The following is a 13,553-nucleotide window of genomic DNA, read 5'->3' as shown; positions in this document are numbered from 1 at the left end:
CTAAATCGAACTACCTTGAACTGGTTCAGACAACTCCTTTTAAAGAGAAATTTCTCTTGTGTCACCTCCCCTAAATTTTCACATCGATCAATCACAGTAGATGCTTTTCCTAGGACAGCCCATTCTTAGTTTTTAGTTCTCACCTTCTCTGGGTAGATTATATCTTCTGAGTACTTCACACCTCTTTGCTAAGCTTGCCGCTTGCAAGTTGCCTGATCTTTTAGTGATTAATTTGACCTTCATATGTACTTAGCACCCTTTTGTATTAGATCTAAAAATAGACCTAGGTTAAGGGCTTTTGCCTCACTATAAGTATGGGTTAAGTACTTTTCATTGTTCAGTAAGGAGTTCACAACTTTATCTTCCCCTAAAGTATGTCTAAGTATGGGTGGAATAATGTTAGAGTTGCCAATACATTCCTGACCAAGAACCTTCATTGTTTAAATGGGGAATAACCTTAACCATAACCTTAAGATAATGTTCCCAGGTAGAGTCTGAGAAATTTTAAGATTGGTTCACAGAACCAATGCTTATTTTGATTCTAAGAAGGAAGGTAAGGGTTTAAAAAATAAATAAATAAAAGGAATATTGCTGTCACGGCAGTAGACAAAACCCCACCATCCCAGGCATGCCCTGGTTTGGATGCCAGCTATAATTTTTACTAGCCATGGACAGTTCACTTAGCTCTCTTAACTGAGGTTTACCTGGAACACCATCTTGCTTCCAGATTGTTTGAGAGCAAACCTCTGTTAGTCTCCAAATGCCCCCAGGGGTCGGTGGGAAATGCTCTTCCTGGTTTTGGAGCCAGAAGATCCAGGTTCAAATGGTGCCTTTGCTATTTATGAATTGATAACAGCCACATCTGTTAACTTATCTGGTCCTCAGTTTCCTCACATGTAAACGGAGAGTGTTCGAGTCAGGCCTCTCTTGGGTCTTTTCTAGGTCTAAGAGCTGATTTCTAGCCTCAGCCACACCAGTTTGTTGATTCTTTTCTCCCTTTACTGTCTTGCATTCCACCTTGTTAGGTCCTTTCTGCATCAGGTCCATGGAAGAGGTTTAAAAAAAGACCCGGAATCCCCTCCAAATGTATCACACTGAGCCCCCAGCAGAGCCTGGGGCGGGCCTGGCAGCCCCAGCCTTACCCTGGGAACAGCTCAGGTGTGGGTATCTCAGGAGAGCAGGGGGACCCCGCTGACCTCTGCTATCTTCCTCCCCTTTCATCCTCTCCCTCATTTCCTCTATCAAGCCCACATATGCTCAAGGCCCTGTCCTAAGGTTGTGCCAAACCCACCCCATGGGATCCTGGGAAGTGACATCACTTTGGCCATTCAACGGTTTCTGAGGAAGTTCTCAGCTATTCCTAGTCCAGAAAGACAGTCAAGGCCTCAGGAAAGATTGTCACGTACATTGTTTTATTGTTTTGTTTTTTAAACCCTGACCTTACATCTTGGACTCAATACTGAGAATTGGTTCCAAGGCAGAAGGGTGGTAAGGGCTAGGCAATGGGGGTCAAGTGATTTGTCCAGGGTCACACACCTGGGAAGTGTCTAAGGTCATACTTGAAGCCAGGACCTCTCATCTCTGGGCATGCCTCTCAATCCACTGAGTCCCCCAGCTGTCCCCTGTAGGTGTTATTTTTTATTTTATTTTTTATAAACCCTTACCTTCCATCTTTGAGTCAATATTATGTATTGGATCCAAGGTAGAAGAGCAATAAGGGTTAGGCAATGGGAGTTAAGTGACTTGCCCAGGGTCACAGAGCTAGAAAGTATCTGAGGCTAGATTTGAACTTAGGTGTTATTTTTAGTGCACAAGTGGACTGGTGAAGACACAGACCAGTGACACACAACCCTCTCCTCTTATTTGCTCAGTAGAGAAGCTGCCCAAACCCAACATTATTGTCAATAGCATCAACATCATAGAAGATGACTTCAGCCTTGACATGTAGCAGAGATTGGAAGGGAGTAAAAATTCCATGGTTCTTCAATGGCCAACCCTGTCATTCAATGAGAGGATGATTATGTCTGAGAATAACCAGACCTTCACCATCAAGAGTATGAAGACGGAAGAGCCAAGAGCTCATCCATGTGAAGCTTGGAATTCAGTCTGTGCCCATAGAAGTGAGTCCCTCACCCTGACTGGAACCTGTGTTTGACTCTGAGTCTCCTCCCTCTCCCAAGCCTTTCCTTAACAATGACTGACATCTCATGTTTTTCATCTTTACACAGATAGACCAGATCAAATCAAGATCTCAAAGTGGGGAGGTTATGGTCATATTCAATGACTCATTGACCTTAGAGTGTCAGACTCAGTCTCAGCCAGCTGCCCAGTATTAATGGCATGCCAATGACTCTTTGGGGCCTGAATGCTCCAGAAACATTGACCCCAATGACCATGCATCTTGGGAAAATTCAAGGAAGTATACACGCTGGGCATAACATGACCAACTCAACAACCTCTAGAGACATCACGGTCAGTCTGGTTAGTACGTGGTCTCTTACTAGCATGGGACCTCAGGAGGAGGTATACAGGCCAACTAAAAGAGGCAGCTTTTTAGGATGACTTGGGAGAGGACATGTGAAAAATGAGCTCCACTCTAGGCAATATGTGTGGTCCAGATATGTAGTGAATGTCAATCCATTTCTTTCTATTTTGTCCCTGGAGGAAATGGAGATCAACTTCCTCTACTCACATAATAACATTAGAAGCTCTCATGTCCAATTTGCCATGTGGCAGGCACCTATGTACCCACCATGTTCAGAGCACTGTGCTTGCCTCCATGGGAAATACATGGAGTAGCTAAAATTCCATTCCCACTTCCAAGGATCTGACAATCTAGTAGAAAGATCAGACCCCCATTAAAGGTAATTGATGCACAATATCACATGACATGTGTATTTAGACTAGGTTACAAAATTAAGAATTGTGGGAGAGATCTTATGGGAAAAGACAATTCAAAATCAGGTCAGGTTTCATAGAAGAGTTATTTATCACTAGATAGGTCTTTAAAGTATGGGGTTTTAAGGATGTTGAGTTCAATAGATCAAAGTGGAGAAGGGAGAATATTCCATTTCTATGGAGAAACAGTACAAGCCAATGTTCAGGGGTGGGTAGATGCAATGTTTGTTCAAGTGCAAAAAGTAGACCAATGCATCCTGAGTAGGCAGTGCATGGCTAGGAGACATATTAGAGAGGGCTGCTGCCATTTTGTGAACAACCTTGAATGCCAGGCTAGGAATGCCAAAGGTTACTTGGTAGGTAACAGGAACTCCCCGAAGCCTCACTGGCAAGAATATAGATGATCACACACGTATCTGGTTGGTAGATGTCCTTCACAGTACTGGGTAGACCAGTAAGACTGAACTTGATATTTAGGGGTCAGACTTTAATTTAATGTGACCTTTGCCATATCTCAAATTCAGCTGTAACCTGATCCAAATAACCCGGATAGAGAAAAAGCTCAGGAATTCAAAGTGGCTTTTCAGTGTCTACATTGCAGGCAAAACTGGCCTCAACTCCAAACTAAGGTGATGAGAATATAGAGAGAGACAATAGAGTTGTGAATAGGCTTGAATCAATACACAAGTGCATTGGTAGAAGAGTGTGTCATTGAGAGACCAGGAGAGGTAACATGAGGAAGAGGAAGAAGAAGCTCTCCAGTCTGGCTTCTCATCACAATCACTTCAATAAAGTCTAGATGGGGCAAAAGATCAAGTCAAAAAGGGGATCCTTTTCAAGGGGAAAACCCAGTAGGGAATTTTCTCAGCCCAAGTCAGGGTATTTACAAAGATCAAAATCTGGGCACATGAGCTCACTAGGAAGTTGATAACAAAGTAGAGAGTGCATGAGGGCACTAGGCTGTGTACTTGGGGAGGAAGTGGTCATAGATTCAGGAGAAATAAGTTTGATCTTATGTAGGAACAGGAAGAGGAACCAATTGGCAGCCCTGTAGCCTCAGCCTAGAGGTGGATCAGTGCCAACTAAAGAAAGTGTGGTATCCCAGGTATATTCCAGTATTGAAAGTAATATCGATATTAACCTATGTGCTCATGTACCAGACTCACGGTTATATTATTTCTTGATAATTATATTTAATTAGTACACTATTAATTCTGACCACTCTGCAAACGTACGGTACAAAGTTCAGGAGAATTCCTGGACAGGGCATTAGCTGCCACAGGGTCCTAGTTCCTATCCTGACAGACCAGATTCCCTACCAGGACAGATGTTTGATTAACCTCCTCCTCTTTGATCTTGTGGTTGTCAATTGAGCCAATGTTAAACCATTTCATTAACTACCTCACATTCCCCATTCCTTGATTCTCCAATAAAAGATTGGGGACACTGTAGTGCTCCCTTCCTCTCTCCCTCTCTCTCTCTCTCTCTCTCTCTCTCTCTCTCCTCTCTCTCTCTCTCTCTCTCTCTCTCTCTCTCTCTCTCTCTCTCTCTCTCTCTCTCTCTCTCTCTCTCTCTCTCTCTCTCTCTCTCTCTCTCTCTCCCTCTCCCACCCTCAGAGGAGCATGCATGCTGGAGCCCATGTTGTGGAGCTCTTCTTCTCTTCTTCCTTTATTGTATTCCCTCTCTCTCTGTCCCTTTCACCCATTTCCCCATTTCCCCATGGTGTCTAACTTTCCTTCTCAGGTGTCCACCCACGAATATATTAATTTGTGGCTGCAGGCAGCTATAGAAGGGACTTGTGTAGAGGCATGGAAACAGCTCTGGGCCTGGGGCTATATAGCAGACAAAAAACTGGAGTTTCATCCCCAATCTGGTTCTTCTGCCTATAGCTGAAGGACCAGAGCAGAGACCTTAGAACAAAGGAAAGCCCACAGTTCTGCACCTACAGAGCCTTGTAGCTAGCTGACAGCGACTGGAGACAGAAATAGTCTGCTAGAACTTCAGCTAGGGGCAAGTCTCAATGGTGCCACCAAGACCTAAATCTAAGATAAGATCTTGAGGAACTCAGACAAGCAGGGTAATGATTATGATTCATTCTGCTGCTGACTGCTTTGAGCACACTAAAAATGGCAGATCATTGTCCCGAGTTACTCCCGATACCTGCAAAAAACACAGCATTGAATAGCAGAGAAAATAGCAGCAAGACACCCAAGAATACAAAACAAGAGCAAACAAGGCCCAGATATCCCTTCAAGAAGCATGTAGAGCCTGAAAGTGATATGAAGTACCAATTCAGGAAGTAAGGCTAGAAAAGCAAATAATCAGGAAAAAAACCCACTTTAAAAAGCTATTATATGGACAAGAATACTCAAGATGCAAAGCCAGTGGAGAAATGACTCCAGAATATCTAAAAGTAAAGCACCAAATAAGAAAAGATACCTTGGGTACACAATCAACTAGAATTTCTAGAAGAAATGGAGTAACTTTTAAACAGAACTAAAAATTATTTTATAAATAATAGATATTTAGTACAGTATAAGGCCATGATGGCAAAACCTTTTAGAGTGCCTGCCCCACCCAGAGGCTGATTACTGTACCCCTCCTTTACCTTACACAAGGTTAGGGAGAAAGTTCTCCTATTGGACTGCTGAGCAGAGGGGTAGGTGAGGAATGTCCTCAGTGAGTGTAGAGAGGGGGAGGGGAGGGGAGGAACCTGAGTGCTCCACTTTGGTCCAGCTCTGCCACCTGTGAGTCACCCATCTTACCCTTGTGCATGCCCATTGGGCTACTGAGCAGAGGAGTGGGTGATGTGAAAAAATGTCGACAGGCTTACTGGAGAGGAGCTGGGGAGCAGCTCTGCTGGAGTCCCTTCTAGTAACAAACTGGGGAGGAGGGGGAAAGGGAGGGCAGACACATGCCCACAGATCATACTCTGAGTGCCACTTTTGGCACCCATGCCATAGGTTTGCCATCACTGGTATATAGTATATAGAGCTTAAAAGTTTTTAAAGTACTTAACAAATATTAACTTTTTTTTTTCTCAAAAGAAGCCTGGAAGATAGGTACTATTATTATCCCCATTTTACAGATGAGGAAACTGAAGGAAACAAAGCTTAACTGATTTGCCCAGGGTTATACAGAAGGTAAATTGGGAGGTTAGATTTTAATGCAGACTTCCCTGACTCCAGGTCCAGCACTCTATTTATTGCCTAACTTACTAAACATATTTCCAAAGATGTATGAACTTGATATTTATAGAAATCTGCCACACTTCCTAGCTATGAAGGAAAAACTTCGAAGGAGAATTAACATTTTAGAACAAGAGGATCCAAATTAACTAAATAACAGATTTCCTGAAAATTAGAACTAACTAAACAGTGTTAATTATCCTATAAACCAATAAGAAATATTAAAACAAAGTTCAAATGCTGAAAAAATAGAAGAAAATGAAAGGTATCACAAAGCAAAAACAAGTCACCTGGAAAATAGTAAAAGGAGAAATCTTCAAGAGCCAACTAAAAAAGATTTTGAATATTAAATGTCAAGAAGTTATAAAAGAGAATTTACCATAACTGTTAGAACCAGCAGGCAAAATGGAAGTGGAAAATATTCTACTCCTGGAAAAAACACCCTACACAAAACTCCTAGGAATATCATAGTCAAAATCCAGAACTTCCCAAGTCAAAGGAAAAATACTATGACATGCTAAAAGGACTAAGGAGTAACAGTAATCATCACACAAAATTTATCACTATTACCTACCACAATAAATAAGTGAGGATGTTGGAATGTGATAATTCAAAAGGTGAAAATATAGATTTACTACCAAGAAGAATATACACAATAAAACTGAGTATAATCCTATTGTGGGGGAAATGAGTCTTTAATGAAATAGATTTCCTAAAATTTCCCCATCTCATTTCATTTTCCTTTATAAAGGAGACAGTAAAAAACAGGAAGGAAAAATTAATAGATGACAGGAAACATGCAATTAATGATTACAATTATGAATGTAAATTAGATGAACTTACCTATAAAATAGAAGAGGTTAGTAGAGGATTAGAAAGCAAAAGCCAAACAATAGGTTGTTTAAAAAAATACATTTGTAATACAAAGATTCACAGAGTTTTAAGAAAGGGCTAGAGCAAAATCTATTTTAATGCTTCAGCTGAACTCAAAACAATACGATAGCAATCATGATATGAGACCAGTTAATGGCAAAAAATGAACTCAATGTAAAAAATTAAGCAGAGAAACTCCATTATATTGAAAGGTAAGACAAGGAATTGCTATATCAATATAAGAATGAGTAGAACTTTGATAAGTGAAGAATTTATCAATGCAAATAAAACTGGTCATTGTCCACAAAGAGATTAAATTTAGATTGAGGGAGTGTGAATTTTAAAACTACTCCACCCTTCTCAGAACATACTTTGGAAGATCTGATTTAGCTATTTCCTGATTAGTAGCAATGGAGATACTTGGTTTAACAGAATCAAGTCTTGGGAACTCTATATTTCTCCACCCTACTTAGTTTAACAAGGTCAGGAATGTCTGCACCAAACTCAAGGATTAAGTATTTGAGAAAATGGCTTTCCATAGATATGTGCAGAAACAGCGGACAGACCCTTGGGCTGTCCTAAGTCAAGCTAAGCTAACATTGGTACAGAGGAGACGCAGGAAAGTGACGTTAAACCATCTATATAGGGCACATCATTTCCTCTCTTCAGGCTCCTTTTCCTTGAAGAGGCATCTCTGGCTGGAAGCATGCTAAGCATTCTGAGAACTTAGAGTGGTGGCAGCTATTTGTCTGGGTTTGGCAGTGAGTTTGCCCTTGAGCTAATTCAGGTTCAGGCATCTTGGCTGAGTCCTCTTGGATTTCAGGCTGATTCCTTCCTCCTTCACACTCCAAAACCTTACTTTCTAGATCCCCTAATCTTCCCACCCTGCACAAGCCTGGCAGGAGATATCCTACACCCTTTCCTTCTCCCTTCTTAATCTCTTTCCACTATATTAATTAAATCACCATAAAATTTCACACTGACTTGGGTATTTTTATTTTACTATTTGGGATATCCATGGTAACCAATAATTAATATAGTTTAGGTCACAATGCTAAAATTTATCCTTTACAGGAGGATTCCACATATTGTGGAGTGGTGGCCATTTTGTTCTGGGAAATTATAGGGATGGTAAGTGGAATTGCACCTTAATCACTAGATTGTGTATATGTCAGAAACTGTCTCTTAGGATATGGCATAACATTCCTAGTGCTTCCTGCTCAACTTCTTGATTGACTCAGGAGAAGAGATTTTCATGATGAATTAGGAAAAGACTTGTAAAGAAAGAGCCTGACTCTAGTGTATGAGGTCAGACTTATAGTGAATGTCAATCCACTTCCATTGATTTTACCCTTCATGTCCTTCCCTCCTATAATAATCTTAGAAAATTTTTCAGTAGGCAAAGGAGGCCTATCAAACTCCTTTTATTACTAGTATGAAAAATGAAAAGGGTGAATAAATCACTAATTAAGATAAAATTAAAGGAATTGTTAGAAGTTATTTTGCCCAATTACATACCAACAAATTGAACAATATAAATAAAATTGAAAAATAATTGCAAAAATATAAATTGCCTGCATTAACAGAAGAAATAGAATAACTAACTAATCCTGTTTAGAAAAAGAAATTGAACAGGCCATAAATGAGCTTCCTAAAAAAAAAGCATCAAGGCCAGATGGATTTAGAGGTTAAAGGGCTCCTCACTTTATCCAGGAGGGTAGGAGGTGTGCTGCTGTTATTCACTGGCCGGGCACAGCCTCAGTGTGTAAGGTGGGCTACAAAAGCCCAGGTGAAAGCTGGAAAGTGAAGAAGTTGGAGGAAGATCTCCAAGAAGGATGAGATCTGCATTCCTCCACAGCACTGATGGCCACAGGACTGAGAGGGAAGATGGAGGAGAGTAGGAAGTTAGAGCCCTTTGACTCTATTTCCCAACTGAGGAGAAAAAAGCTTTCCTGACTCCAACTCTGGGCAACTGTAAATAATAAAAGGTGGGGTGCTAAGGGCCGACTTCCCTGGAAAGACAGTGATACAAGGGTAGACTCAGGGGGGGAAATTGAGGTTATTGATGAAGAGGAGGATGAGGAGAATGAAGCAGTATTTAAGGAAATTAGTCAGAATTTCCCCCTCATAAAGAAACACCCCATTATTACCAAGAAATTGCAGGGTCTCCAGAGAGATCAGGAGGAGAGAGTGAGAGACACAGCTGAAGAGAGTCACCCAACAGGCAGTATAATCCCCCCTCCACCAATTAATTGACTTGTCAGCAAAATTCCAGCCAAAGGGTGAGAGTATCACTGCTTGGATGGGAAAACTGTGGAATTCAGAAGGAGACGAGGCAAAAAATCAATAACATCCCTGCCCACCTTGCCAGGCAGTAAAAGCAAGCACTCCTTATTAGAATGGATTATTCCGGGGTGTCAGGAGGCATATCCAAAAGAGGGGGATCTCCTGGGGCTGCTAGGGGGCTAGAAAACAATAGAGGGTGACTGCAGTTATTGAGAGAGCTGGAGATGAGACAGACTATGGACACACCCAAGCTGAAGGTCTGGATGCTGCTAACATTCACTGCAGGAATGAAAGGAAAAATCTTGCAGATCGTCCCCTCCAGCTTGGGGTAGTCCTTGAGTCCTTATGCTGGGTCTCTGGCAGTGGGGGCTGTCTATGAGGTGTATATAAGCTGTATATAAGAGAAGGGAAGAGAAGGTTCAGAAAGTGGATGAGAACTGCGACGACGTGCAAGTGGAGACAGGCTGGGGGTGAAAAGAGCAAGAGAAGCCATAGCAAAGGGACTGGAAAGCTGATGAGGCCAGACCTGAGCGCTGCGGGCATGCCCAAATACAAACCTGACTGGCAGCCAAATGCAGGGCTCCTGGAGCGGTGGAGGAAATAGCAGCTTGCCCAGCAGTTCTGCTACCCAGCTTCTGCAGCAGAGCCCCAGGCACCCCCCTAAGGAGGCTAAGCCCAGAGGGTAGCACCCTGCACCCAACCCCTAGGCGATAGGGAGGGGGCCAAAGTAACCCCCAAGGGTGGGTAATGGAGGGTGATAGAAGGTATTGTAGATTTTAAGAGAAAGAGAGAGAGAGAGAGAGAGAGAGAGAGAGAGAGAGAGAGAGAGAGAGAGAGAGAGAGAGAGAGAGAGAGAGAAAGAGAGACAGAGAGAAAGAGAGAGACAGAGACAGAGACAGAGAAACAGAGATAGAGACAGAGACAGAGACAGAGACAGAGACAGAGACAGAGACAGAGACAGAGACAGAGACATGGAGGGAGGAAGGAGAGAGAGAGGATTTACCAAAACTTATATACAAATGTGAACACACCACATGGTAGAGAAGGGAAAGGAATTCTGGGAATTACAAACGGAATTCTGGGGAATGTAGTTTAAAGGTAGAAAACTGCCACTTATACAGTATCATGGGAAATTAACAATTCAGCTGTCACTCTGAAATAAACCAAGTTGTCTGACTCCTAAATACTGGTACAGAATGCCCTCCCATTCCTAAGAACTCCAGTCACTTCCACAGTTGTCAACATCCAGAGATGGCTAAAGGTGCAGGGTCATTCCAAAAAAACCCAAACAGAACAGAATATGTAAAGAGGGGGGCTTCCTCCTGACAAGTACTATATTTACATATCCCTCCTTCCTGGGTACATCCTGGGGATTGACACACAGTGCTTGACATGGCAAACAGCCATAGGGGAATGTAGACTCCAGGAGAGAGTGGTAAAACCTGTTCTGTTCTGTGAGGCCAGATGGGAACCAGTTTTTCTACTTGCCCCTCCTCAGAGGGTCTCAACTCAGCAGTACTACCTTCCTGGAAAGTCTAGAGTGATACGAGAAACAATATGAGAAATGTAGAAGATGGGCATACTATGGCTTAACAGTAGTGCCTTATAACAGTTCTGTTTAGCCCCCAAACTAGATGGGTCACAGAGGATTACAGAGAACTTTTTTTAATGTCAAGTTGTGGTTTTCTTTGTTTAAATTTAATATAATTAAAAATTTTTTAACATGCCAATACATTTTTTATACTTGTTTTCTGCCATTTTGTGATCCAAATTCTTTCCTTCCATCCCACACCTCCCTCAAGGTAATAGGTAATAAGATAAATTTATTATATATTTGCTCTCATAAAACACATAGTTCCACGTTCATCATGCGAAAGAAGACACATACCACTTACACTAGAGAAAGATTCATGGAGGAAATAAGGTGGAGAATGGCATGTTTCAATTTGCATACACATTTTGCCAGTTCCTTCTTTGGCAGTGGATAAGCTCTTGGGGTTGTCCTGGATCCCTGAATGGCTAATAATAAGTCAATCACAGTTGATCGTTGTACATCATTGCTGTTACTGTGTACAATGTTCTCTTGGTTCTGCTCACTTCACTTTGCATCACTTCATATAAATCTTTCTAGATTTTTGGGGATTGTCCTGTTCATCATTTCTTATAGCCCAATAGTGTTCCGTGATAATCAAATACTGCAGCATGTTTAGCTATTCCCCAACTGATGAACAATCCTTCGGTTTCCAGTTCTTTGCTACCACAAAGAGGACTTCTGTGAATACTTTTGAACAAGTAAGTCCTTTCCCCCTTTCTTTGACCTCATTAACATACAGACCTAGCAGTAGTGTTGCTGGCCAAAGGCCACAGCATTTCTTTGAACCTTTGGGCATGTTTCCACATTGCTCTCTAGAATGGTTACATCAGTTCACAGCTCCACCAACAGCATGCGTGTCCCCATTTTTACCACATTCCCTTCAGAATTCATCATTTCCCTTTTTGTCATATTAGTCTGACAGATGTGAGAGGGCATCTCAGAGTTGTTTCAATTTGCATTTCTTGAATTAATAGTGACGTGGAGCATTTTTTTCCCATAAAATTACAGAGATTTCTCATTTCATCCTCTGAGAATTTCCTCTTCCTTTGACCATTTGTCAACTGGGAAATTTTTTTCATTCTTATCAATATGACTCAGTTCTGTGTGTATTTGAGAAAGGAGGCCTTTGTCAGAGACATTTTCTATGAAAACACAAATCAGTGCCCCTACCCATGTTGCTGTGCCAAACATTTCAGATATCCTGGAACACCTGGCAAGCCATCTAGGAGCATACTATGAAGCACTCATCTGGGCTAATGGCTTTGGATCCAGAAGCCCAGCACCAATTTTCATCTACATGGAAGAGTGAGCAGAGGACCTTCCATGCTCTGCATCAGGGCTATTTACATAGTCCAAGGAACTGCCATGGCATAGAGACTCCATGATCTCAGACTGTTTCAGTTCCCTGAAGTCATCAAATGGGCCCATTATCTGGATGGCACAATATCAACTTATGAGATGATTTCTCTCTTGTCAGACAAGCTGCATGCCTTGATAATATACTGTTGAGAAGACATTTCTTCCTTTGGGCTTTCACCCTAATTCATGAGCAAAAGAAAAAGAATTAAAAGGAGTTTAGTCTAATTAGTCAAGATAACAGCATGGTGAAGGATTGATTACTGGAGATCAGTGAATAACTTCTCTTGGGGCTAGCTCATGTAGGTAATGTTAATATGAGACCATCCCTGAAGCTAATGTGTCTGTTTTCCTGGAGTTACCATATCCCCAGGGTGAGAATGCAGAAGACCCAAGAAAACTTCCTTAAAAAGTCTTGCTCAAAGTCACTTAAGTCCCATTGCCTAGCCCTTACCACTCTTCTGTCTTGGAACCAATACACACTATTGGTTCCAAGCTAGAAGGTAAGGGTTAAAAAAAAAAAAAAGGTCTTGCTCACTCCCAGAACCCCTCACTGTGGCTTTTGACTGACCCTACTGAGCTGTTCACCACAAACTCTGCCTGAAGCAGCTTGAACCTGTTCAAATCAGTTCTGCGATCGACAGTTGTGATAAACATCTTGCTTCTGCATTCTGTTTCTGGAAGAGACTGACCACTGACTGCCCTTACCCCCTTACCACCCTGCCATTACAACTTGCTCAACTGAATCGAGGACAGAATAATCCTGACATCCCCAGGGATAGACCCAAGGATGAGTCTGTTACCGAAGATCTGCACCGGTCACTTCCTCCTAACTGAATAACTTGGTGCATCATCCTTTGAGCACTCACTGTGTATCCTGAGGTAATCCTGTGGCACTTTTTGTGGCAAGAGGCCAGGACAATTAAGAGAGGAGAAGAGATAGGTGTTGTAGCATGTTCCACAGGCCTAACCATCACCCTGACTTGCCTTTCACCCACCCCCTCTGGGCAATACATTTGGTTTGCCTCACCTGGCAAGATGCCAATCCCTGCTACTGAGGACCTCTCCCCCATCATACCTAGTAACTACTCTACTTTCACCCTTAGCTTCTACCTGTTGTATGGTGAAAGACCAATGGATTCTGGCAAAGGAAGACCCAAGATCAAGTCCTGCCTCTAACATTTACCTCTTCTGTAATAATGGACTGGTCAATTAATGAGCCTTGAACAACTTTCTAAGAGGAGGAATAGGAATGAAGTTGGAGCCAGGAGGCCTCCATCCAAATCCAGCTCTGCTAATTGCCATCCATTTGGTCACAGAAATGTCACAACTATGGGCCTCAGCTTTTTCCTTCAACA

This window comes from Monodelphis domestica, chromosome 4 (assembly GCF_027887165.1).
Source record: "Monodelphis domestica isolate mMonDom1 chromosome 4, mMonDom1.pri, whole genome shotgun sequence".
Classification (NCBI taxonomy): domain Eukaryota; kingdom Metazoa; phylum Chordata; class Mammalia; order Didelphimorphia; family Didelphidae; genus Monodelphis; species Monodelphis domestica.
Note: the sequence above shows the minus strand (reverse complement) of the source record.